We start from the raw sequence: 26,266 nt of genomic DNA on the forward strand, positions 1-26,266 counted from the left end.
AAAATGAGGGTTTGTACAATAAACGTGAGGATTTGGATTATAAAACGAGGAATTCAACCACAGAATCAAAGCTTTGGACTCTGAAGAGGAAGCTTTTTTGACCACAAAACAAGGCTTTGTGCCCTAAATGAGATGTCCGGAACATAAAAGTGAGGGATTTTACAGTAAAAAGGACGTATTGACCCCTAAAAAGGAGGATTCGCGGCCAAAAAATGAGGCGTTGCGCCCTAAAAATGAGGGCTTGTACCTTCTAAATGACGCTTTGAAGCAGAACAGGGAGGCTTTCAACCCTGGAACCAACATTCCGGACTCTAAAAAGGAAGCGTTGTGACCTAAAATGGAGACTTTGTGCCCTTAATGTAGTGTTTGGAGTGTAAAAAAGTGGGATTTCAGAATTAAAATTAGGATTTGAAGCCTAAAGACGGTTGCTTGGAGCATAAAGATGTGGATTTCAACCCTGGACTCGAAGCTTGGGAATCTTAACAGGAGTGTTTGCACCGTAACAGCGAGGGCTTGTGCACCAAAAAGGAGGGTTTGTGCCCTAAACAGGAGGGTTTGTAGAGTAAAAAGCAGGCTTTCAACCCTAGACTCAAAGCTTTGGGCTCTTAACCAAATCTTTGGGACCTAACATTCAGACATCGTGCCCTAAAGGAGGCGTTTGGAGCATAAAAAGGAGGCATTTTCCAGTGAAATGATTTACAGCATAAAAATGAGCGTTTGGGCCCTAAAAATGAGGGTTTGTACAATAAACGTGAGGATTGGGATTACAAAACGAGGAATTCAACCACAGAATCAAAGCTTTGGACTCTGAAGAGGAAGCTTTGGGACCACAAAACAAGGCTTTGTGCCCTAAATGAGATGTCTGGAACATAAAAGTGAGGGATTTTACAGTAAAAAGGACGTATTGACCCCTAAAAAGGAGGATTCGCGGCCAAAAAATGAGGCGTTGCGCCCTAAAAATGAGGGCTTGTACCTTCTAAATGACGCTTTGAAGCAGAACAGGGAGGCTTTCAACCCTGGAACCAACGTTCCGGACTCTAAAAAGGAAGCGTTGTGACCTAAAATGGAGACTTTGTGCCCTTAATGTAGTGTTTGGAGCGTAAAAAAGTGGGATTTCAGAATTAAAAGTAGGATTTGAAGCCTAAAGACGGTCGCTTGGAGCATAAAGATGTGGATTTCAACCCTGGACTCGAAGCTTGGGAATCTTAACAGGAGTGTTTGCACCCTAACAGCGAGGGCTTGTGCACCAAAAAGGAGGGTTTGTGCCCTAAACAGGAGGGTTTGTAGAGTAAAAAGCAGGCTTTCAACCCTAGACTCAAAGCTTTGGGCTCTTAACCAAATCTTTGGGACCTAACATTGAGGCTTGTGCCCTATAGGAGGCGTTTGGAGCATAAAAAGGAGGCATTTTCCAGTGAAATGATTTACAGCACAAAAATGAGCGTTTGGGCCCTAAAAATGAGGGTTTGTACAATAAACGTGAGGATTTGGATTATAAAACGAGGAATTCAACCACAGAATCAAAGCTTTGGACTCTGAAGAGGAAGCTTTGGGACCACAAAACAAGGCTTTGTGCCCTAAATGAGATGTCTGGAACATAAAAGTGAGGGATTTTACAGTAAAAAGGACGTATTGACCCCTAAAAAGGAGGATTCGCGGCCAAAAAATGAGGCGTTGCGCCCTAAAAATGAGGGCTTGTACCTTCTAAATGACGCTTTGAAGCAGAACAGGGAGGCTTTCAACCCTGGAACCAACGTTCCGGACTCTAAAAAGGAAGCGTTGTGACCTAAAATTGAGACTTTGTGCCCTTAATGTAGTGTTTGGAGCGTAAAAAAGTGGGATTTCAGAATTAAAATTAGGATTTGAAGCCTAAAGACGGTCGCTTGGAGCATAAAGATGTGGATTTCAACCCTGGACTCGAAGCTTGGGAATCTTAACAGGAGCGTTTGCACCCTAACAGCGAGGGCTTGTGCACCAAAAAGGAGGGTTTGTGCCCTAAACAGGAGGGTTTGTAGAGTAAAAAGCAGGCTTTGAACCCTAGACTCAAAGCTTTGGGCTCTTAACCAAATCTTTGGGACCTAACATTGAGGCTTGTGCCCTATAGGAGGCGTTTGGAGCATAAAAAGGAGGCATTTTCCAGTGAAATGATTTACAGCATAAAAATGAGCGTTTGGGCCCTAAAAATGAGGGTTTGTACAATAAACGTGAGGATTGGGATTATAAAACGAGGAATTCAACCACAGAATCAAAGCTTTGGACTCTGAAGAGGAAGCTTTTTTGACCACAAAACAAGGCTTTGTGCCCTAAATGAGATGTCCGGAACATAAAAGTGAGGGATTTTACAGTAAAAAGGACGTATTGACCCCTAAAAAGGAGGATTCGCGGCCAAAAAATGAGGCGTTGCGCCCTAAAAATGAGGGCTTGTACCTTCTAAATGACGCTTTGAAGCAGAACAGGGAGGCTTTCAACCCTGGAACCAACGTTCCGGACTCTAAAAAGGAAGCGTTGGGACCTAAAATGGAGACTTTGTGCCCTTAATGTAGTGTTTGGAGCGTAAAAAAGTGGGATTTCAGAATTAAAAGTAGGATTTGAAGCCTAAAGACGGTCGCTTGGAGCATAAAGATGTGGATTTCAACCCTGGACTCGAAGCTTGGGAATCTTAACAGGAGTGTTTGCACCCTAACAGCGAGGGCTTGTGCACCAAAAAGGAGGGTTTGTGCCCTAAACAGGAGGGTTTGTAGAGTAAAAAGCAGGCTTTCAACCCTAGACTCAAAGCTTTGGGCTCTTAACCAAATCTTTGGGACCTAACATTGAGGCTCGTGCCCTAAAGGAGGCGTTTGGAGCATAAAAAGGAGGCATTTTCCAGTGAAATGATTTACAGCATAAAAATGAGCGTTTGGGCCCTAAAAATGAGGGTTTGTACAATAAACGAGAGAATTTGGATTATAAAATGAGGAATTAAACCACAGAATCAAAGCTTTGGACTCTGAAGAGGAAGCTTTGGGACCACAAAACAAGGCTTTGTGCCCTAAATGAGATGTCCGGAACATAAAAGTGAGGGATTTTACAGTAAAAAGGACGTATTGACCCCTAAAAAGGAGGATTCGCGGCCAAAAAATGAGGCGTTGCGCCCTAAAAATGAGGGCTTGTACCTTCTAAATGACGCTTTGAAGCAGAACAGGGAGGCTTTCAACCCTGGAACCAACGTTCCGGACTCTAAAAAGGAAGCGTTGTGACCTAAAATGGAGACTTTGTGCCCTTAATGTAGTGTTTGGAGCGTAAAAAAGTGGGATTTCAGAATTAAAATTAGGATTTGAAGCCTAAAGACGGTCGCTTGGAGCATAAAGATGTGGATTTCAACCCTGGACTCGAAGCTTGGGAATCTTAACAGGAGTGTTTGCACCCTAACAGCGAGGGCTTGTGCACCAAAAAGGAGGGTTTGTGCCCTAAACAGGAGGGTTTGTAGAGTAAAAAGCAGGCTTTCAACCCTAGACTCCAAGCTTTGGGCTCTTAACCAAATCTTTGGGACCTAACATTCAGACATCGTGCCCTAAAGGAGGCGTTTGGAGCATAAAAAGGAGGCATTTTCCAGTGAAATGATTTACAGCATAAAAATGAGCGTTTGGGCCCTAAAAATGAGGGTTTGTACAATAAACGTGAGGATTGGGATTATAAAACGAGGAATTCAACCACAGAATCAAAGCTTTGGACTCTGAAGAGGAAGCTTTTTTGACCACAAAACAAGGCTTTGTGCCCTAAATGAGATGTCCGGAACATAAAAGTGAGGGATTTTACAGTAAAAAGGACGTATTGACCCCTAAAAAGGAGGATTCGCGGCCAAAAAATGAGGCGTTGCGCCCTAAAAATGAGGGCTTGTACCTTCTAAATGACGCTTTGAAGCAGAACAGGGAGGCTTTCAACCCTGGAACCAACATTCCGGACTCTAAAAAGGAAGCGTTGTGACCTAAAATGGAGACTTTGTGCCCTTAATGTAGTGTTTGGAGCGTAAAAAAGTGGTATTTCAGAATTAAAAGTAGGATTTGAAGCCTAAAGACGGTCGCTTGGAGCATAAAGTTGTGGATTTCAACCCTGGACTCGAAGCTTGGGAATCTTAACAGGAGTGTTTGCACCCTAACAGTGAGGGCTTGTGCACCAAAAAGGAGGGTTTGTGCCCTAAACAGGAGGGTTTGTAGAGTAAAAAGCAGGCTTTCAACCCTAGACTCAAAGCTTTGGGCTCTTAACCAAATCTTTGGGACCTAACATTGAGGCTTGTGCCCTATAGGAGGCGTTTGGAGCATAAAAAGGAGGCATTTTCCAGTGAAATGATTTACAGCACAAAAATGAGCGTTTGGGCCCTAAAAATGAGGGTTTGTACAATAAACGTGAGGATTTGGATTATAAAACGAGGAATTCAACCACAGAATCAAAGCTTTGGACTCTGAAGAGGAAGCTTTTTTGACCACAAAACAAGGCTTTGTGCCCTAAATGAGATGTCCGGAACATAAAAGTGAGGGATTTTACAGTAAAAAGGACGTATTGACCCCTAAAAAGGAGGATTCGCGGCCAAAAAATGAGGCGTTGCGCCCTAAAAATGAGGGCTTGTACCTTCTAAATGACGCTCTGAAGCAGAACAGGGAGGCTTTCAACCCTGGAACCAACATTCCGGACTCTAAAAAGGAAGCGTTGTGACCTAAAATGGAGACTTTGTGCCCTTAATGTAGTGTTTGGAGCGTAAAAAAGTGGGATTTCAGAATTAAAAGTAGGATTTGAAGCCTAAAGACGGTCGCTTGGAGCATAAAGATGTGGATTTCAACCCTGGACTCGAAGCTTGGGAATCTTAACAGGAGTGTTTGCACCCTAACAGCGAGGGCTTGTGCACCAAAAAGGAGGGTTTGTGCCCTAAACAGGAGGGTTTGTAGAGTAAAAAGCAGGCTTTCAACCCTAGACTCCAAGCTTTGGGCTCTTAACCAAATCTTTGGGACCTAACATTCAGACATCGTGCCCTAAAGGAGGCGTTTGGAGCATAAAAAGGAGGCATTTTCCAGTGAAATGATTTACAGCATAAAAATGAGCGTTTGGGCCCTAAAAATGAGGGTTTGTACAATAAACGTGAGGGTTTGGATTATAAAACGAGGAATTCAACCACAGAATCAAAGCTTTGGACTCTGAAGAGGAAGCTTTTTTGACCACAAAACAAGGCTTTGTGCCCTAAATGAGATGTCCGGAACATAAAAGTGAGGGATTTTACAGTAAAAAGGACGTATTGACCCCTAAAAAGGAGGATTCGCGGCCAAAAAATGAGGCGTTGCGCCCTAAAAATGAGGGCTTGTACCTTCTAAATGACGCTTTGAAGCAGAACAGGGAGGCTTTCAACCCTGGAACCAACGTTCCGGACTCTAAAAAGGAAGCGTTGTGACCTAAAATGGAGACTTTGTGCCCTTAATGTAGTGTTTGGAGCGTAAAAAAGTGGTATTTCAGAATTAAAAGTAGGATTTGAAGCCTAAAGACGGTCGTTTGGAGCATAAAGATGTGGATTTCAACCCTGGACTCGAAGCTTGGGAATCTTAACAGGAGTGTTTGCACCCTAACAGTGAGGGCTTGTGCACCAAAAAGGAGGGTTTGTGCCCTAAACAGGAGGGTTTGTAGAGTAAAAAGCAGGCTTTCAACCCTAGACTCCAAGCTTTGGGCTCTTAACCAAATCTTTGGGACCTAACATTGAGGCTTGTGCCCTAAAGGAGGCGTTTGGAGCATAAAAAGGAGGCATTTTCCAGTGAAATGATTTACAGCATAAAAATGAGCGTTTGGGCCCTAAAAATGAGGGTTTGTACAATAAACGTGAGGATTGGGATTATAAAACGAGGAATTCAACCACAGAATCAAAGCTTTGGACTCTGAAGAGGAAGCTTTGGGACCACAAAACAAGGCTTTGTGCCCTAAATGAGATGTCCGGAACATAAAAGTGAGGGATTTTACAGTAAAAAGGACGTATTGACCCCTAAAAAGGAGGATTCGCGGCCAAAAAATGAGGCGTTGCGCCCTAAAAATGAGGGCTTGTACCTTCTAAATGACGCTTTGAAGCAGAACAGGGAGGCTTTCAACCCTGGAACCAACATTCCGGACTCTAAAAAGGAAGCGTTGTGACCTAAAATGGAGACTTTGTGCCCTTAATGTAGTGTTTGGAGCGTAAAAAAGTGGGATTTCAGAATTAAAAGTAGGATTTGAAGCCTAAAGACGGTCGCTTGGAGCATAAAGATGTGGATTTCAACCCTGGACTCGAAGCTTGGGAATCTTAACAGGAGCGTTTGCACCCTAACAGCGAGGGCTTGTGCACCAAAAAGGAGGGTTTGTGCCCTAAACAGGAGGGTTTGTAGAGTAAAAAGCAGGCTTTCAACCCTAGACTCCAAGCTTTGGGCTCTTAACCAAATCTTTGGGACCTAACATTCAGACATCGTGCCCTAAAGGAGGCGTTTGGAGCATAAAAAGGAGGCATTTTCCAGTGAAATGATTTACAGCATAAAAATGAGCGTTTGGGCCCTAAAAATGAGGGTTTGTACAATAAACGTGAGGGTTTGGATTATAAAACGAGGAATTCAACCACAGAATCAAAGCTTTGGACTCTGAAGAGGAAGCTTTGGGACCACAAAACAAGGCTTTGTGCCCTAAATGAGATGTCTGGAACATAAAAGTGAGGGATTTTACAGTAAAAAGGACATATTGACCCCTAAAAAGGAGGATTCGCGGCCAAAAAATGAGGCGTTGCGCCCTAAAAATGAGGGCTTGTACCTTCTAAATGACGCTTTGAAGCAGAACAGGGAGGCTTTCAACCCTGGAACCAACGTTCCGGACTCTAAAAAGGAAGCGTTGTGACCTAAAATTGAGACTTTGTGCCCTTAATGTAGTGTTTGGAGCGTAAAAAAGTGGGATTTCAGAATTAAAATTAGGATTTGAAGCCTAAAGACGGTCGCTTGGAGCATAAAGATGTGGATTTCAACCCTGGACTCGAAGCTTGGGAATCTTAACAGGAGCGTTTGCACCCTAACAGTGAGGGCTTGTGCACCAAAAAGGAGGGTTTGTGACCTAAACAGGAGGGTTTGTAGAGTAAAAAGCAGGCTTTCAACCCTAGACTCCAAGCTTTGGGCTCTTAACCAAATCTTTGGGACCTAACATTGAGGCTTGTGCCCTAAAGGAGGCGTTTGGAGCATAAAAAGGAGGCATTTTCCAGTGAAATGATTTACAGCATAAAAATGAGCGTTTGGGCCCTAAAAATGAGGGTTTGTACAATAAACGTGAGGATTGGGATTACAAAACGAGGAATTCAACCACAGAATCAAAGCTTTGGACTCTGAAGAGGAAGCTTTGGGACCACAAAACAAGGCTTTGTGCCCTAAATGAGATGTCTGGAACATAAAAGTGAGGGATTTTACAGTAAAAAGGACGTATTGACCCCTAAAAAGGAGGATTCGCGGCCAAAAAATGAGGCGTTGCGCCCTAAAAATGAGGGCTTGTACCTTCTAAATGACGCTTTGAAGCAGAACAGGGAGGCTTTCAACCCTGGAACCAACATTCCGGACTCTAAAAAGGAAGCGTTGGGACCTAAAATGGAGACTTTGTGCCCTTAATGTAGTGTTTGGAGCGTAAAAAAGTGGGATTTCAGAATTAAAAGTAGGATTTGAAGCCTAAAGACGGTCGCTTGGAGCATAAAGATGTGGATTTCAACCCTGGACTCGAAGCTTGGGAATCTTAACAGGAGTGTTTGCACCCTAACAGCGAGGGCTTGTGCACCAAAAAGGAGGGTTTGTGCCCTAAACAGGAGGGTTTGTAGAGTAAAAAGCAGGCTTTCAACCCTAGACTCCAAGCTTTGGGCTCTTAACCAAATCTTTGGGACCTAACATTCAGACATCGTGCCCTAAAGGAGGCGTTTGGAGCATAAAAAGGAGGCATTTTCCAGTGAAATGATTTACAGCATAAAAATGAGCGTTTGGGCCCTAAAAATGAGGGTTTGTACAATAAACGTGAGGATTGGGATTATAAAACGAGGAATTCAACCACAGAATCAAAGCTTTGGACTCTGAAGAGGAAGCTTTTTTGACCACAAAACAAGGCTTTGTGCCCTAAATGAGATGTCCGGAACATAAAAGTGAGGGATTTTACAGTAAAAAGGACGTATTGACCCCTAAAAAGGAGGATTCGCGGCCAAAAAATGAGGCGTTGCGCCCTAAAAATGAGGGCTTGTACCTTCTAAATGACGCTTTGAAGCAGAACAGGGAGGCTTTCAACCCTGGAACCAACATTCCGGACTCTAAAAAGGAAGCGTTGTGACCTAAAATGGAGACTTTGTGCCCTTAATGTAGTGTTTGGAGCGTAAAAAAGTGGGATTTCAGAATTAAAAGTAGGATTTGAAGCCTAAAGACGGTCGCTTGGAGCATAAAGATGTGGATTTCAACCCTGGACTCGAAGCTTGGGAATCTTAACAGGAGTGTTTGCACCCTAACAGCGAGGGCTTGTGCACCAAAAAGGAGGGTTTGTGCCCTAAACAGGAGGGTTTGTACAGTAAAAAGCAGGCTTTCAACCCTAGACTCAAAGCTTTGGATTCTTAACCAAATCTTTGGGACCTAACATTGAGGCTCGTGCCCTAAAGGAGGCGTTTGGAGCATAAAAAGGAGGCATTTTCCAGTGAAATGATTTACAGCATAAAAATGAGCGTTTGGGCCCTAAAAATGAGGGTTTGTACAATAAACGTGAGGATTGGGATTATAAAACGAGGAATTCAACCACAGAATCAAAGCTTTGGACTCTGAAGAGGAAGCTTTTTTGACCACAAAACAAGGCTTTGTGCCCTAAATGAGATGTCCGGAACATAAAAGTGAGGGATTTTACAGTAAAAAGGACGTATTGACCCCTAAAAAGGAGGATTCGCGGCCAAAAAATGAGGCGTTGCGCCCTAAAAATGAGGGCTTGTACCTTCTAAATGACGCTTTGAAGCAGAACAGGGAGGCTTTCAACCCTGGAACCAACGTTCCGGACTCTAAAAAGGAAGCGTTGTGACCTAAAATGGAGACTTTGTGCCCTTAATGTAGTGTTTGGAGCGTAAAAAAGTGGTATTTCAGAATTAAAATTAGGATTTGAAGCCTAAAGACGGTCGTTTGGAGCATAAAGATGTGGATTTCAACCCTGGACTCGAAGCTTGGGAATCTTAACAGGAGTGTTTGCACCCTAACAGCGAGGGCTTGTGCACCAAAAAGGAGGGTTTGTGCCCTAAACAGGAGGGTTTGTAGAGTAAAAAGCAGGCTTTCAACCCTAGACTCAAAGCTTTGGGCTCTTAACCAAATCTTTGGGACCTAACATTCAGACATCGTGCCCTAAAGGAGGCGTTTGGAGCATAAAAAGGAGGCATTTTCCAGTGAAATGATTTACAGCATAAAAATGAGCGTTTGGGCCCTAAAAATGAGGGTTTGTACAATAAACGTGAGGGTTTGGATTATAAAACGAGGAATTCAACCACAGAATCAAAGCTTTGGACTCTGAAGAGGAAGCTTTTTTGACCACAAAACAAGGCTTTGTGCCCTAAATGAGATGTCCGGAACATAAAAGTGAGGGATTTTACAGTAAAAAGGACGTATTGACCCCTAAAAAGGAGGATTCGCGGCCAAAAAATGAGGCGTTGCGCCCTAAAAATGAGGGCTTGTACCTTCTAAATGACGCTTTGAAGCAGAACAGGGAGGCTTTCAACCCTGGAACCAACATTCCGGACTCTAAAAAGGAAGCGTTGTGACCTAAAATGGAGACTTTGTGCCCTTAATGTAGTGTTTGGAGTGTAAAAAAGTGGGATTTCAGAATTAAAAGTAGGATTTGAAGCCTAAAGACGGTCGCTTGGAGCATAAAGATGTGGATTTCAACCCTGGACTCGAAGCTTGGGAATCTTAACAGGAGTGTTTGCACCCTAACAGTGAGGGCTTGTGCACCAAAAAGGAGGGTTTGTGCCCTAAACAGGAGGGTTTGTAGAGTAAAAAGCAGGCTTTCAACCCTAGACTCCAAGCTTTGGGCTCTTAACCAAATCTTTGGGACCTAACATTGAGGCTTGTGCCCTATAGGAGGCGTTTGGAGCATAAAAAGGAGGCATTTTCCAGTGAAATGATTTACAGCATAAAAATGAGCATTTGGGCCCTAAAAATGAGGGTTTGTACAATAAACGTGAGGATTGGGATTATAAAACGAGGAATTCAACCACAGAATCAAAGCTTTGGACTCTGAAGAGGAAGCTTTGGGACCACAAAACAAGGCTTTGTGCCCTAAATGAGATGTCTGGAACATAAAAGTGAGGGATTTTACAGTAAAAAGGACGTATTGACCCCTAAAAAGGAGGATTCGCGGCCAAAAAATGAGGCGTTGCGCCCTAAAAATGAGGGCTTGTACCTTCTAAATGACGCTTTGAAGCAGAACAGGGAGGCTTTCAACCCTGGAACCAACGTTCCGGACTCTAAAAAGGAAGCGTTGTGACCTAAAATGGAGACTTTGTGCCCTTAATGTAGAGTTTGGAGCGTAAAAAAGTGGGATTTCAGAATTAAAAGTAGGATTTGAAGCCTAAAGACGGTCGCTTGGAGCATAAAGATGTGGATTTCAACCCTGGACTCGAAGCTTGGGAATCTTAACAGGAGTGTTTGCACCCTAACAGTGAGGGCTTGTGCACCAAAAAGGAGGGTTTGTGCCCTAAACAGGAGGGTTTGTACAGTAAAAAGCAGGCTTTCAACCCTAGACTCAAAGCTTTGGGCTCTTAACCAAATCTTTGGGACCTAACATTGAGGCTCGTGCCCTAAAGGAGGCGTTTGGAGCATAAAAAGGAGGCATTTTCCAGTGAAATGATTTACAGCATAAAAATGAGCGTTTGGGCCCTAAAAATGAGGGTTTGTACAATAAACGTGAGGATTGGGATTATAAAACGAGGAATTCAACCACAGAATCAAAGCTTTGGACTCTGAAGAGGAAGCTTTGGGACCACAAAACAAGGCTTTGTGCCCTAAATGAGATGTCTGGAACATAAAAGTGAGGGATTTTACAGTAAAAAGGACGTATTGACCCCTAAAAAGGAGGATTCGCGGCCAAAAAATGAGGCGTTGCGCCCTAAAAATGAGGGCTTGTACCTTCTAAATGACGCTTTGAAGCAGAGCAGGGAGGCTTTCAACCCTGGAACCAACGTTCCGGACTCTAAAAAGGAAGCGTTGTGACCTAAAATGGAGACTTTGTGCCCTTAATGTAGTGTTTGGAGCGTAAAAAAGTGGGATTTCAGAATTAAAAGTAGGATTTGAAGCCTAAAGACGGTCGCTTGGAGCATAAAGATGTGGATTTCAACCCTGGACTCGAAGCTTGGGAATCTTAACAGGAGTGTTTGCACCCTAACAGCGAGGGCTTGTGCACCAAAAAGGAGGGTTTGTGCCCTAAACAGGAGGGTTTGTAGAGTAAAAAGCAGGCTTTCAACCCTAGACTCAAAGCTTTGGGCTCTTAACCAAATCTTTGGGACCTAACATTGAGGCTCGTGCCCTAAAGGAGGCGTTTGGAGCATAAAAAGGAGGCATTTTCCAGTGAAATGATTTACAGCATAAAAATGAGCGTTTGGGCCCTAAAAATGAGGGTTTGTACAATAAACGAGAGAATTTGGATTATAAAATGAGGAATTAAACCACAGAATCAAAGCTTTGGACTCTGAAGAGGAAGCTTTGGGACCACAAAACAAGGCTTTGTGCCCTAAATGAGATGTCCGGAACATAAAAGTGAGGGATTTTACAGTAAAAAGGACGTATTGACCCCTAAAAAGGAGGATTCGCGGCCAAAAAATGAGGCGTTGCGCCCTAAAAATGAGGGCTTGTACCTTCTAAATGACGCTTTGAAGCAGAACAGGGAGGCTTTCAACCCTGGAACCAAAGTTCCGGACTCTAAAAAGGAAGCGTTGTGACCTAAAATGGAGACTTTGTGCCCTTAATGTAGTGTTTGGAGCGTAAAAAAGTGGGATTTCAGAATTAAAATTAGGATTTGAAGCCTAAAGACGGTCGCTTGGAGCATAAAGATGTGGATTTCAACCCTGGACTCGAAGCTTGGGAATCTTAACAGGAGTGTTTGCACCCTAACAGCGAGGGCTTGTGCACCAAAAAGGAGGGTTTGTGCCCTAAACAGGAGGGTTTGTAGAGTAAAAAGCAGGCTTTCAACCCTAGACTCAAAGCTTTGGGCTCTTAACCAAATCTTTGGGACCTAACATTGAGGCTTGTGCCCTATAGGAGGCGTTTGGAGCATAAAAAGGAGGCATTTTCCAGTGAAATGATTTACAGCACAAAAATGAGCGTTTGGGCCCTAAAAATGAGGGTTTGTACAATAAACGTGAGGATTTGGATTATAAAACGAGGAATTCAACCACAGAATCAAAGCTTTGGACTCTGAAGAGGAAGCTTTTTTGACCACAAAACAAGGCTTTGTGCCCTAAATGAGATGTCCGGAACATAAAAGTGAGGGATTTTACAGTAAAAAGGACGTATTGACCCCTAAAAAGGAGGATTCGCGGCCAAAAAATGAGGCGTTGCGCCCTAAAAATGAGGGCTTGTACCTTCTAAATGACGCTTTGAAGCAGAACAGGGAGGCTTTCAACCCTGGAACCAACGTTCCGGACTCTAAAAAGGAAGCGTTGTGACCTAAAATGGAGACTTTGTGCCCTTAATGTAGAGTTTGGAGCGTAAAAAAGTGGGATTTCAGAATTAAAAGTAGGATTTGAAGCCTAAAGACGGTCGCTTGGAGCATAAAGATGTGGATTTCAACCCTGGACTCGAAGCTTGGGAATCTTAACAGGAGTGTTTGCACCCTAACAGTGAGGGCTTGTGCACCAAAAAGGAGGGTTTGTGCCCTAAACAGGAGGGTTTGTACAGTAAAAAGCAGGCTTTCAACCCTAGACTCAAAGCTTTGGGCTCTTAACCAAATCTTTGGGACCTAACATTGAGGCTCGTGCCCTAAAGGAGGCGTTTGGAGCATAAAAAGGAGGCATTTTCCAGTGAAATGATTTACAGCATAAAAATGAGCGTTTGGGCCCTAAAAATGAGGGTTTGTACAATAAACGTGAGGATTGGGATTATAAAACGAGGAATTCAACCACAGAATCAAAGCTTTGGACTCTGAAGAGGAAGCTTTGGGACCACAAAACAAGGCTTTGTGCCCTAAATGAGATGTCTGGAACATAAAAGTGAGGGATTTTACAGTAAAAAGGACGTATTGACCCCTAAAAAGGAGGATTCGCGGCCAAAAAATGAGGCGTTGCGCCCTAAAAATGAGGGCTTGTACCTTCTAAATGACGCTTTGAAGCAGAACAGGGAGGCTTTCAACCCTGGAACCAACGTTCCGGACTCTAAAAAGGAAGCGTTGTGACCTAAAATGGAGACTTTGTGCCCTTAATGTAGTGTTTGGAGCGTAAAAAAGTGGGATTTCAGAATTAAAAGTAGGATTTGAAGCCTAAAGACGGTCGCTTGGAGCATAAAGATGTGGATTTCAACCCTGGACTCGAAGCTTGGGAATCTTAACAGGAGTGTTTGCACCCTAACAGCGAGGGCTTGTGCACCAAAAAGGAGGGTTTGTGCCCTAAACAGGAGGGTTTGTAGAGTAAAAAGCAGGCTTTCAGCCCTAGACTCCAAGCTTTGGGCTCTTAACCAAATCTTTGGGACCTAACATTGAGGCTTGTGCCCTATAGGAGGCGTTTGGAGCATAAAAAGGAGGCATTTTCCAGTGAAATGATTTACAGCATAAAAATGAGCGTTTGGGCCCTAAAAATGAGGGTTTGTACAATAAACGTGAGGATTGGGATTATAAAACGAGGAATTCAACCACAGAATCAAAGCTTTGGACTCTGAAGAGGAAGCTTTTTTGACCACAAAACAAGGCTTTGTGCCCTAAATGAGATGTCCGGAACATAAAAGTGAGGGATTTTACAGTAAAAAGGACGTATTGACCCCTAAAAAGGAGGATTCGCGGCCAAAAAATGAGGCGTTGCGCCCTAAAAATGAGGGCTTGTACCTTCTAAATGACGCTTTGAAGCAGAACAGGGAGGCTTTCAACCCTGGAACCAACGTTCCGGACTCTAAAAAGGAAGCGTTGGGACCTAAAATGGAGACTTTGTGCCCTTAATGTAGTGTTTGGAGCGTAAAAAAGTGGGATTTCAGAATTAAAATTAGGATTTGAAGCCTAAAGACGGTCGCTTGGAGCATAAAGATGTGGATTTCAACCCTGGACTCGAAGCTTGGGAATCTTAACAGGAGTGTTTGCACCCTAACAGCGAGGGCTTGTGCACCAAAAAGGAGGGTTTGTGCCCTAAACAGGAGGGTTTGTAGAGTAAAAAGCAGGCTTTCAACCCTAGACTCAAAGCTTTGGGCTCTTAACCAAATCTTTGGGACCTAACATTGAGGCTCGTGCCCTAAAGGAGGCGTTTGGAGCATAAAAAGGAGGCATTTTCCAGTGAAATGATTTACAGCATAAAAATGAGCGTTTGGGCCCTAAAAATGAGGGTTTGTACAATAAACGTGAGGGTTTGGATTATAAAATGAGGAATTAAACCACAGAATCAAAGCTTTGGACTCTGAAGAGGAAGCTTTGGGACCACAAAACAAGGCTTTGTGCCCTAAATGAGATGTCCGGAACATAAAAGTGAGGGATTTTACAGTAAAAAGGACGTATTGACCCCTAAAAAGGAGGATTCGCGGCCAAAAAATGAGGCGTTGCGCCCTAAAAATGAGGGCTTGTACCTTCTAAATGACGCTTTGAAGCAGAACAGGGAGGCTTTCAACCCTGGAACCAAAGTTCCGGACTCTAAAAAGGAAGCGTTGTGACCTAAAATGGAGACTTTGTGCCCTTAATGTAGTGTTTGGAGCGTAAAAAAGTGGGATTTCAGAATTAAAATTAGGATTTGAAGCCTAAAGACGGTCGCTTGGAGCATAAAGATGTGGATTTCAACCCTGGACTCGAAGCTTGGGAATCTTAACAGGAGTGTTTGCACCCTAACAGCGAGGGCTTGTGCACCAAAAAGGAGGGTTTGTGCCCTAAACAGGAGGGTTTGTAGAGTAAAAAGCAGGCTTTCAACCCTAGACTCAAAGCTTTGGGCTCTTAACCAAATCTTTGGGACCTAACATTGAGGCTTGTGCCCTATAGGAGGCGTTTGGAGCATAAAAAGGAGGCATTTTCCAGTGAAATGATTTACAGCACAAAAATGAGCGTTTGGGCCCTAAAAATGAGGGTTTGTACAATAAACGTGAGGATTTGGATTATAAAACGAGGAATTCAACCACAGAATCAAAGCTTTGGACTCTGAAGAGGAAGCTTTTTTGACCACAAAACAAGGCTTTGTGCCCTAAATGAGATGTCCGGAACATAAAAGTGAGGGATTTTACAGTAAAAAGGACGTATTGACCCCTAAAAAGGAGGATTCGCGGCCAAAAAATGAGGCGTTGCGCCCTAAAAATGAGGGCTTGTACCTTCTAAATGACGCTCTGAAGCAGAACAGGGAGGCTTTCAACCCTGGAACCAACATTCCGGACTCTAAAAAGGAAGCGTTGTGACCTAAAATGGAGACTTTGTGCCCTTAATGTAGTGTTTGGAGCGTAAAAAAGTGGGATTTCAGAATTAAAATTAGGATTTGAAGCCTAAAGACGGTCGCTTGGAGCATAAAGATGTGGATTTCAACCCTGGACTCGAAGCTTGGGAATCTTAACAGGAGTGTTTGCACCCTAACAGCGAGGGCTTGTGCACCAAAAAGGAGGGTTTGTGCCCTAAACAGGAGGGTTTGTACAGTAAAAAGCAGGCTTTCAACCCTAGACTCCAAGCTTTGGGCTCTTAACCAAATCTTTGGGACCTAACATTCAGACATCGTGCCCTAAAGGAGGCGTTTGGAGCATAAAAAGGAGGCATTTTCCAGTGAAATGATTTACAGCATAAAAATGAGCGTTTGGGCCCTAAAAATGAGGGTTTGTACAATAAACGTGAGGGTTTGGATTATAAAACGAGGAATTCAACCACAGAATCAAAGCTTTGGACTCTGAAGAGGAAGCTTTTTTGACCACAAAACAAGGCTTTGTGCCCTAAATGAGATGTCCGGAACATAAAAGTGAGGGATTTTACAGTAAAAAGGACGTATTGACCCCTAAAAAGGAGGATTCGCGGCCAAAAAATGAGGCGTTGCGCCCTAAAAATGAGGGCTTGTACCTTCTAAATGACGCTTTGAAGCAGAACAGGGAGGCTTTCAACCCTGGAACCAACGTTCCGGACTCTAAAAAGGAAGCGTTGTGACCTAAAATTGAGACTTTGTGCCCTTAATGTAGTGTTTGGAGCGTAAAAAAGTGGTATTTCAGAATTAAAAGTAGGATTTGAAGCCTAAAGACGGTCGTTTGGAGCATAAAGATGTGGATTTCAACCCTGGACTCGAAGCTTGGGAATCTTAACAGGAGTGTTTGCACCCTAACAGTGAGGGCTTGTGCACCAAAAAGGAGGGTTTGTGCCCTAAACAGGAGGGTTTGTAGAGTAAAAAGCAGGCTTTCAACCCTAGACTCCAAGCTTTGGGCTCTTAACCAAATCTTTGGGACCTAACATTGAGGCTTGTGCCCTAAAGGAGGCGTTTGGAGCATAAAAAGGAGGCATTTTCCAGTGAAATGATTTACAGCATAAAAATGAGCATTTGGGCCCTAAAAATGAGGGTTTGTACAATAAACGTGAGGATTTGGATTATAAAACGAGGAATTCAACCACAGAATCAAAGCTTTGGACTCTGAAGAGGAAGCTTTTTTGACCACAAAACAAGGCTTTGTGCCCTAAATGAGATGTCCGGAACATAAAAGTGAGGGATTTTACAGTAAAAAGGACGTATTGACCCCTAAAAAGGAGGATTCGCGGCCAAAAAATGAGGCGTTGCGCCCTAAAAATGAGGGCTTGTACCTTCTAAATGACGCTTTGAAGCAGAACAGGGAGGCTTTCAACCCTGGAACCAACATTCCGGACTCTAAAAAGGAAGCGTTGTGACCTAAAATGGAGACTTTGTGCCCTTAATGTAGTGTTTGGAGCGTAAAAAAGTGGGATTTCAGAATTAAAAGTAGGATTTGAAGCCTAAAGACGGTCGCTTGGAGCATAAAGATGTGGATTTCAACCCTGGACTCGAAGCTTGGGAATCTTAACAGGAGCGTTTGCACCCTAACAGCGAGGGCTTGTGCACCAAAAAGGAGGGTTTGTGCCCTAAACAGGAGGGTTTGTAGAGTAAAAAGCAGGCTTTCAACCCTAGACTCCAAGCTTTGGGCTCTTAACCAAATCTTTGGGACCTAACATTCAGACATCGTGCCCTAAAGGAGGCGTTTGGAGCATAAAAAGGAGGCATTTTCCAGTGAAATGATTTACAGCATAAAAATGAGCGTTTGGGCCCTAAAAATGAGGGTTTGTACAATAAACGTGAGGGTTTGGATTATAAAACGAGGAATTCAACCACAGAATCAAAGCTTTGGACTCTGAAGAGGAAGCTTTGGGACCACAAAACAAGGCTTTGTGCCCTAAATGAGATGTCTGGAACATAAAAGTGAGGGATTTTACAGTAAAAAGGACATATTGACCCCTAAAAAGGAGGATTCGCGGCCAAAAAATGAGGCGTTGCGCCCTAAAAATGAGGGCTTGTACCTTCTAAATGACGCTTTGAAGCAGAACAGGGAGGCTTTCAACCCTGGAACCAACGTTCCGGACTCTAAAAAGGAAGCGTTGTGACCTAAAATTGAGACTTTGTGCCCTTAATGTAGTGTTTGGAGTGTAAAAAAGTGGGATTTCAGAATTAAAATTAGGATTTGAAGCCTAAAGACGGTCGCTTGGAGCATAAAGATGTGGATTTCAACCCTGGACTCGAAGCTTGGGAATCTTAACAGGAGTGTTTGCACCCTAACAGCGAGGGCTTGTGCACCAAAAAGGAGGGTTTGTGCCCTAAACAGGAGGGTTTGTAGAGTAAAAAGCAGGCTTTCAACCCTAGACTCAAAGCTTTGGGCTCTTAACCAAATCTTTGGGACCTAACATTCAGACATCGTGCCCTAAAGGAGGCGTTTGGAGCATAAAAAGGAGGCATTTTCCAGTGAAATGATTTACAGCATAAAAATGAGCGTTTGGGCCCTAAAAATGAGGGTTTGTACAATAAACGTGAGGGTTTGGATTATAAAACGAGGAATTCAACCACAGAATCAAAGCTTTGGACTCTGAAGAGGAAGCTTTTTTGACCACAAAACAAGGCTTTGTGCCCTAAATGAGATGTCTGGAACATAAAAGTGAGGGATTTTACAGTAAAAAGGACGTATTGACCCCTAAAAAGGAGGATTCGCGGCCAAAAAATGAGGCGTTGCACCCTAAAAATGAGGGCTTGTACCTTCTAAATGACGCTTTGAAGCAGAACAGGGAGGCTTTCAACCCTGGAACCAACGTTCCGGACTCTAAAAAGGAAGCGTTGTGACCTAAAATGGAGACTTTGTGCCCTTAATGTAGTGTTTGGAGCGTAAAAAAGTGGGATTTCAGAATTAAAATTAGGATTTGAAGCCTAAAGACGGTCGCTTGGAGCATAAAGATGTGGATTTCAACCCTGGACTCGAAGCTTGGGAATCTTAACAGGAGTGTTTGCACCCTAACAGCGAGGGCTTGTGCACCAAAAAGGAGGGTTTGTGCCCTAAACAGGAGGGTTTGTAGAGTAAAAAGCAGGCTTTCAACCCTAGACTCAAAGCTTTGGGCTCTTAACCAAATCTTTGGGACCTAACATTGAGGCTCGTGCCCTAAAGGAGGCGTTTGGAGCATAAAAAGGAGGCATTTTCCAGTGAAATGATTTACAGCATAAAAATGAGCGTTTGGGCCCTAAAAATGAGGGTTTGTACAATAAACGAGAGAATTTGGATTATAAAACGAGGAATTCAACCACAGAATCAAAGCTTTGGACTCTGAAGAGGAAGCTTTGGGACCACAAAACAAGGCTTTGTGCCCTAAATGAGATGTCCGGAACATAAAAGTGAGGGATTTTACAGTAAAAAGGACGTATTGACCCCTAAAAAGGAGGATTCGCGGCCAAAAAATGAGGCGTTGCGCCCTAAAAATGAGGGCTTGTACCTTCTAAATGACGCTTTGAAGCAGAACAGGGAGGCTTTCAACCCTGGAACCAACGTTCCGGACTCTAAAAAGGAAGCGTTGTGACCTAAAATGGAGACTTTGTGCCCTTAATGTAGTGTTTGGAGCGTAAAAAAGTGGGATTTCAGAATTAAAAGTAGGATTTGAAGCCTAAAGACGGTCGCTTGGAGCATAAAGATGTGGATTTCAACCCTGGACTCGAAGCTTGGGAATCTTAACAGGAGTGTTTGCACCCTAACAGCGAGGGCTTGTGCACCAAAAAGGAGGGTTTGTGCCCTAAACAGGAGGGTTTGTACAGTAAAAAGCAGGCTTTGAACCCTAGACTCAAAGCTTTGGGCTCTTAACCAAATCTTTGGGACCTAACATTGAGGCTTGTGCCCTATAGGAGGCGTTTGGAGCATAAAAAGGAGGCATTTTCCAGTGAAATGATTTACAGCATAAAAATGAGCGTTTGGGCCCTAAAAATGATGGTTTGTACAATAAACGTGAGGATTTGGATTATAAAATGAGGAATTCAACCACAGAATCAAAGCTTTGGACTCTGAAGAGGAAGCTTTTTTGACCACAAAACAAGGCTTTGTGCCCTAAATGAGATGTCTGGAACATAAAAGTGAGGGATTTTACAGTAAAAAGGACGTATTGACCCCTAAAAAGGAGGATTCGCGGCCAAAAAATGAGGCGTTGCGCCCTAAAAATGAGGGCTTGTACCTTCTAAATGACGCTTTGAAGCAGAACAGGGAGGCTTTCAACCCTGGAACCAACGTTCCGGACTCTAAAAAGGAAGCGTTGTGACCTAAAATTGAGACTTTGTGCCCTTAATGTAGTGTTTGGAGCGTAAAAAAGTGGGATTTCAGAATTAAAATTAGGATTTGAAGCCTAAAGACGGTCGCTTGGAGCATAAAGATGTGGATTTCAACCCTGGACTCGAAGCTTGGGAATCTTAACAGGAGTGTTTGCACCCTAACAGCGAGGGCTTGTGCACCAAAAAGGAGGGTTTGTGCCCTAAACAGGAGGGTTTGTACAGTAAAAAGCAGGCTTTCAACCCTAGACTCAAAGCTTTGGATTCTTAACCAAATCTTTGGGACCTAACATTGAGGCTTGTGCCCTAAAGGAGGCGTTTGGAGCATAAAAAGGAGGCATTTTCCAGTGAAATGATTTACAGCATAAAAATGAGCGTTTGGGCCCTAAAAATGAGGGTTTGTACAATAAACGTGAGGATTGGGATTATAAAACGAGGAATTCAACCACAGAATCAAAGCTTTGGACTCTGAAGAGGAAGCTTTTTTGACCACAAAACAAGGCTTTGTGCCCTAAATGAGATGTCCGGAACATAAAAGTGAGGGATTTTACAGTAAAAAGGACGTATTGACCCCTAAAAAGGAGGATTCGCGGCCAAAAAATGAGGCGTTGCGCCCTAAAAATGAGGGCTTGTACCTTCTAAATGACGCTTTGAAGCAGAACAGGGAGGCTTTCAACCCTGGAACCAACGTTCCGGACTCTAAAAAGGAAGCGTTGGGACCTAAAATGGAGACTTTGTGCCCTTAATGTAGTGTTTGGAGCGTAAAAAAGTGGGATTTCAGAATTAAAAGTAGGATTTGAAGCCTAAAGACGGTCACTTGGAGCATAAAGATGTGGATTTCAACCCTGGACTCGAAGCTTGGGAATCTTAACAGGAGTGTTTGCACCCTAACAGCGAGGGCTTGTGCACCAAAAAGGAGGGTTTGTGCCCTAAACAGGAGGGTTTGTAGAGTAAAAAGCAGGCTTTCAACCCTAGACTCAAAGCTTTGGGCTCTTAACCAAATCTTTGGGACCTAACATTCAGACATCGTGCCCTAAAGGAGGCGTTTGGAGCATAAAAAGGAGGCATTTTCCAGTGAAATGATTTACAGCATAAAAATGAGCGTTTGGGCCCTAAAAATGAGGGTTTGTACAATAAACGTGAGGGTTTGGATTATAAAACGAGGAATTCAACCACAGAATCAAAGCTTTGGACTCTGAAGAGGAAGCTTTTTTGACCACAAAACAAGGCTTTGTGCCCTAAATGAGATGTCCGGAACATAAAAGTGAGGGATTTTACAGTAAAAAGGACGTATTGACCCCTAAAAAGGAGGATTCGCGGCCAAAAAATGAGGCGTTGCGCCCTAAAAATGAGGGCTTGTACCTTCTAAATGACGCTTTGAAGCAGAACAGGGAGGCTTTCAACCCTGGAACCAACATTCCGGACTCTAAAAAGGAAGCGTTGTGACCTAAAATGGAGACTTTGTGCCCTTAATGTAGTGTTTGGAGCGTAAAAAAGTGGGATTTCAGAATTAAAAGTAGGATTTGAAGCCTAAAGACGGTCGCTTGGAGCATAAAGATGTGGATTTCAACCCTGGACTCGAAGCTTGGGAATCTTAACAGGAGTGTTTGCACCCTAACAGCGAGGGCTTGTGCACCAAAAAGGAGGGTTTGTGCCCTAAACAGGAGGGTTTGTAGAGTAAAAAGCAGGCTTTCAACCCTAGACTCAAAGCTTTGGGCTCTTAACCAAATCTTTGGGACCTAACATTGAGGCTCGTGCCCTAAAGGAGGCGTTTGGAGCATAAAAAGGAGGCATTTTCCAGTGAAATGATTTACAGCATAAAAATGAGCGTTTGGGCCCTAAAAATGAGGGTTTGTACAATAAACGAGAGAATTTGGATTATAAAACGAGGAATTCAACCACAGAATCAAAGCTTTGGACTCTGAAGAGGAAGCTTTGGGACCACAAAACAAGGCTTTGTGCCCTAAATGAGATGTCCGGAACATAAAAGTGAGGGATTTTACAGTAAAAAGGACGTATTGACCCCTAAAAAGGAGGATTCGCGGCCAAAAAATGAGGCGTTGCGCCCTAAAAATGAGGGCTTGTACCTTCTAAATGACGCTTTGAAGCAGAACAGGGAGGCTTTCAACCCTGGAACCAACGTTCCGGACTCTAAAAAGGAAGCGTTGTGACCTAAAATGGAGACTTTGTGCCCTTAATGTAGTGTTTGGAGCGTAAAAAAGTGGGATTTCAGAATTAAAAGTAGGATTTGAAGCCTAAAGACGGTCGCTTGGAGCATAAAGATGTGGATTTCAACCCTGGACTCGAAGCTTGGGAATCTTAACAGGAGTGTTTGCACCCTAACAGCGAGGGCTTGTGCACCAAAAAGGAGGGTTTGTGCCCTAAACAGGAGGGTTTGTACAGTAAAAAGCAGGCTTTCAACCCTAGACTCAAAGCTTTGGGCTCTTAACCAAATCTTTGGGACCTAACATTGAGGCTTGTGCCCTATAGGAGGCGTTTGGAGCATAAAAAGGAGGCATTTTCCAGTGAAATGATTTACAGCATAAAAATGAGCGTTTGGGCCCTAAAAATGATGGTTTGTACAATAAACGTGAGGATTTGGATTATAAAATGAGGAATTCAACCACAGAATCAAAGCTTTGGACTCTGAAGAGGAAGCTTTTTTGACCACAAAACAAGGCTTTGTGCCCTAAATGAGATGTCTGGAACATAAAAGTGAGGGATTTTACAGTAAAAAGGACGTATTGACCCCTAAAAAGGAGGATTCGCGGCCAAAAAATGAGGCGTTGCGCCCTAAAAATGAGGGCTTGTACCTTCTAAATGACGCTTTGAAGCAGAACAGGGAGGCTTTCAACCCTGGAACCAACGTTCCGGACTCTAAAAAGGAAGCGTTGTGACCTAAAATTGAGACTTTGTGCCCTTAATGTAGTGTTTGGAGCGTAAAAAAGTGGGATTTCAGAATTAAAATTAGGATTTGAAGCCTAAAGACGGTCGCTTGGAGCATAAAGATGTGGATTTCAACCCTGGACTCGAAGCTTGGGAATCTTAACAGGAGTGTTTGCACCCTAACAGCGAGGGCTTGTGCACCAAAAAGGAGGGTTTGTGCCCTAAACAGGAGGGTTTGTACAGTAAAAAGCAGGCTTTCAACCCTAGACTCAAAGCTTTGGATTCTTAACCAAATCTTTGGGACCTAACATTGAGGCTTGTGCCCTAAAGAAGGCGTTTGGAGCATAAAAAGGAGGCATTTTCCAGTGAAATGATTTACAGCATAAAAATGAGCGTTTGGGCCCTAAAAATGAGGGTTTGTACAATAAACGTGAGGATTGGGATTATAAAACGAGGAATTCAACCACAGAATCAAAGCTTTGGACTCTGAAGAGGAAGCTTTTTTGACCACAAAACAAGGCTTTGTGCCCTAAATGAGATGTCCGGAACATAAAAGTGAGGGATTTTACAGTAAAAAGGACGTATTGACCCCTAAAAAGGAGGATTCGCGGCCAAAAAATGAGGCGTTGCGCCCTAAAAATGAGGGCTTGTACCTTCTAAATGACGCTTTGAAGCAGAACAGGGAGGCTTTCAACCCTGGAACCAACGTTCCGGACTCTAAAAAGGAAGCGTTGGGACCTAAAATGGAGACTTTGTGCCCTTAATGTAGTGTTTGGAGCGTAAAAAAGTGGGATTTCAGAATTAAAAGTAGGATTTGAAGCCTAAAGACGGTCACTTGGAGCATAAAGATGTGGATTTCAACCCTGGACTCGAAGCTTGGGAATCTTAACAGGAGTGTTTGCACCCTAACAGCGAGGGCTTGTGCACCAAAAAGGAGGGTTTGTGCCCTAAACAGGAGGGTTTGTAGAGTAAAAAGCAGGCTTTCAACCCTAGACTCAAAGCTTTGGGCTCTTAACCAAATCTTTGGGACCTAACATTCAGACATCGTGCCCTAAAGGAGGCGTTTGGAGCATAAAAAGGAGGCATTTTCCAGTGAAATGATTTACAGCATAAAAATGAGCGTTTGGGCCCTAAAAATGAGGGTTTGTACAATAAACGTGAGGGTTTGGATTATAAAACGAGGAATTCAACCACAGAATCAAAGCTTTGGACTCTGAAGAGGAAGCTTTTTTGACCACAAAACAAGGCTTTGTGCCCTAAATGAGATGTCCGGAACATAAAAGTGAGGGATTTTACAGTAAAAAGGACGTATTGACCCCTAAAAAGGAGGATTCGCGGCCAAAAAATGAGGCGTTGCGCCCTAAAAATGAGGGCTTGTACCTTCTAAATGACGCTTTGAAGCAGAACAGGGAGGCTTTCAACCCTGGAACCAACATTCCGGACTCTAAAAAGGAAGCGTTGTGACCTAAAATGGAGACTTTGTGCCCTTAATGTAGTGTTTGGAGCGTAAAAAAGTGGGATTTCAGAATTAAAAGTAGGATTTGAAGCCTAAAGACGGTCGCTTGGAGCATAAAGATGTGGATTTCAACCCTGGACTCGAAGCTTGGGAATCTTAACAGGAGTGTTTGCACCCTAACAGCGAGGGCTTGTGCACCAAAAAGGAGGGTTTGTGCCCTAAACAGGAGGGTTTGTACAGTAAAAAGCAGGCTTTCAACCCTAGACTCAAAGCTTTGGATTCTTAACCAAATCTTTGGGACCTAACATTGAGGCTCGTGCCCTAAAGGAGGCGTTTGGAGCATAAAAAGGAGGCATTTTCCAGTGAAATGATTTACAGCATAAAAATGAGCGTTTGGGCCCTAAAAATGAGGGTTTGTACAATAAACGTGAGGATTGGGATTATAAAACGAGGAATTCAACCACAGAATCAAAGCTTTGGACTCTGAAGAGGAAGCTTTTTTGACCACAAAACAAGGCTTTGTGCCCTAAATGAGATGTCCGGAACATAAAAGTGAGGGATTTTACAGTAAAAAGGACGTATTGACCCCTAAAAAGGAGGATTCGCGGCCAAAAAATGAGGCGTTGCGCCCTAAAAATGAGGGCTTGTACCTTCTAAATGACGCTTTGAAGCAGAACAGGGAGGCTTTCAACCCTGGAACCAACGTTCCGGACTCTAAAAAGGAAGCGTTGTGACCTAAAATGGAGACTTTGTGCCCTTAATGTAGTGTTTGGAGCGTAAAAAAGTGGTATTTCAGAATTAAAATTAGGATTTGAAGCCTAAAGACGGTCGTTTGGAGCATAAAGATGTGGATTTCAACCCTGGACTCGAAGCTTGGGAATCTTAACAGGAGTGTTTGCACCCTAACAGCGAGGGCTTGTGCACCAAAAAGGAGGGTTTGTGCCCTAAACAGGAGGGTTTGTAGAGTAAAAAGCAGGCTTTCAACCCTAGACTCAAAGCTTTGGGCTCTTAACCAAATCTTTGGGACCTAACATTCAGACATCGTGCCCTAAAGGAGGCGTTTGGAGCATAAAAAGGAGGCATTTTCCAGTGAAATGATTTACAGCATAAAAATGAGCGTTTGGGCCCTAAAAATGAGGGTTTGTACAATAAACGTGAGGGTTTGGATTATAAAACGAGGAATTCAACCACAGAATCAAAGCTTTGGACTCTGAAGAGGAAGCTTTTTTGACCACAAAACAAGGCTTTGTGCCCTAAATGAGATGTCCGGAACATAAAAGTGAGGGATTTTACAGTAAAAAGGACGTATTGACCCCTAAAAAGGAGGATTCGCGGCCAAAAAATGAGGCGTTGCGCCCTAAAAATGAGGGCTTGTACCTTCTAAATGACGCTTTGAAGCAGAACAGGGAGGCTTTCAACCCTGGAACCAACATTCCGGACTCTAAAAAGGAAGCGTTGTGACCTAAAATGGAGACTTTGTGCCCTTAATGTAGTGTTTGGAGTGTAAAAAAGTGGGATTTCAGAATTAAAAGTAGGATTTGAAGCCTAAAGACGGTCGCTTGGAGCATAAAGATGTGGATTTCAACCCTGGACTCGAAGCTTGGGAATCTTAACAGGAGTGTTTGCACCCTAACAGTGAGGGCTTGTGCACCAAAAAGGAGGGTTTGTGCCCTAAACAGGAGGGTTTGTAGAGTAAAAAGCATGCTTTCAACCCTAGACTCCAAGCTTTGGGCTCTTAACCAAATCTTTGGGACCTAACATTGAGGCTTGTGCCCTATAGGAGGCGTTTGGAGCATAAAAAGGAGGCATTTTCCAGTGAAATGATTTACAGCATAAAAATGAGCATTTGGGCCCTAAAAATGAGGGTTTGTACAATAAACGTGAGGATTGGGATTATAAAACGAGGAATTCAACCACAGAATCAAAGCTTTGGACTCTGAAGAGGAAGCTTTGGGACCACAAAACAAGGCTTTGTGCCCTAAATGAGA

This window comes from Strix aluco, chromosome W (genome assembly GCF_031877795.1).
Source record: "Strix aluco isolate bStrAlu1 chromosome W, bStrAlu1.hap1, whole genome shotgun sequence".
Classification (NCBI taxonomy): domain Eukaryota; kingdom Metazoa; phylum Chordata; class Aves; order Strigiformes; family Strigidae; genus Strix; species Strix aluco.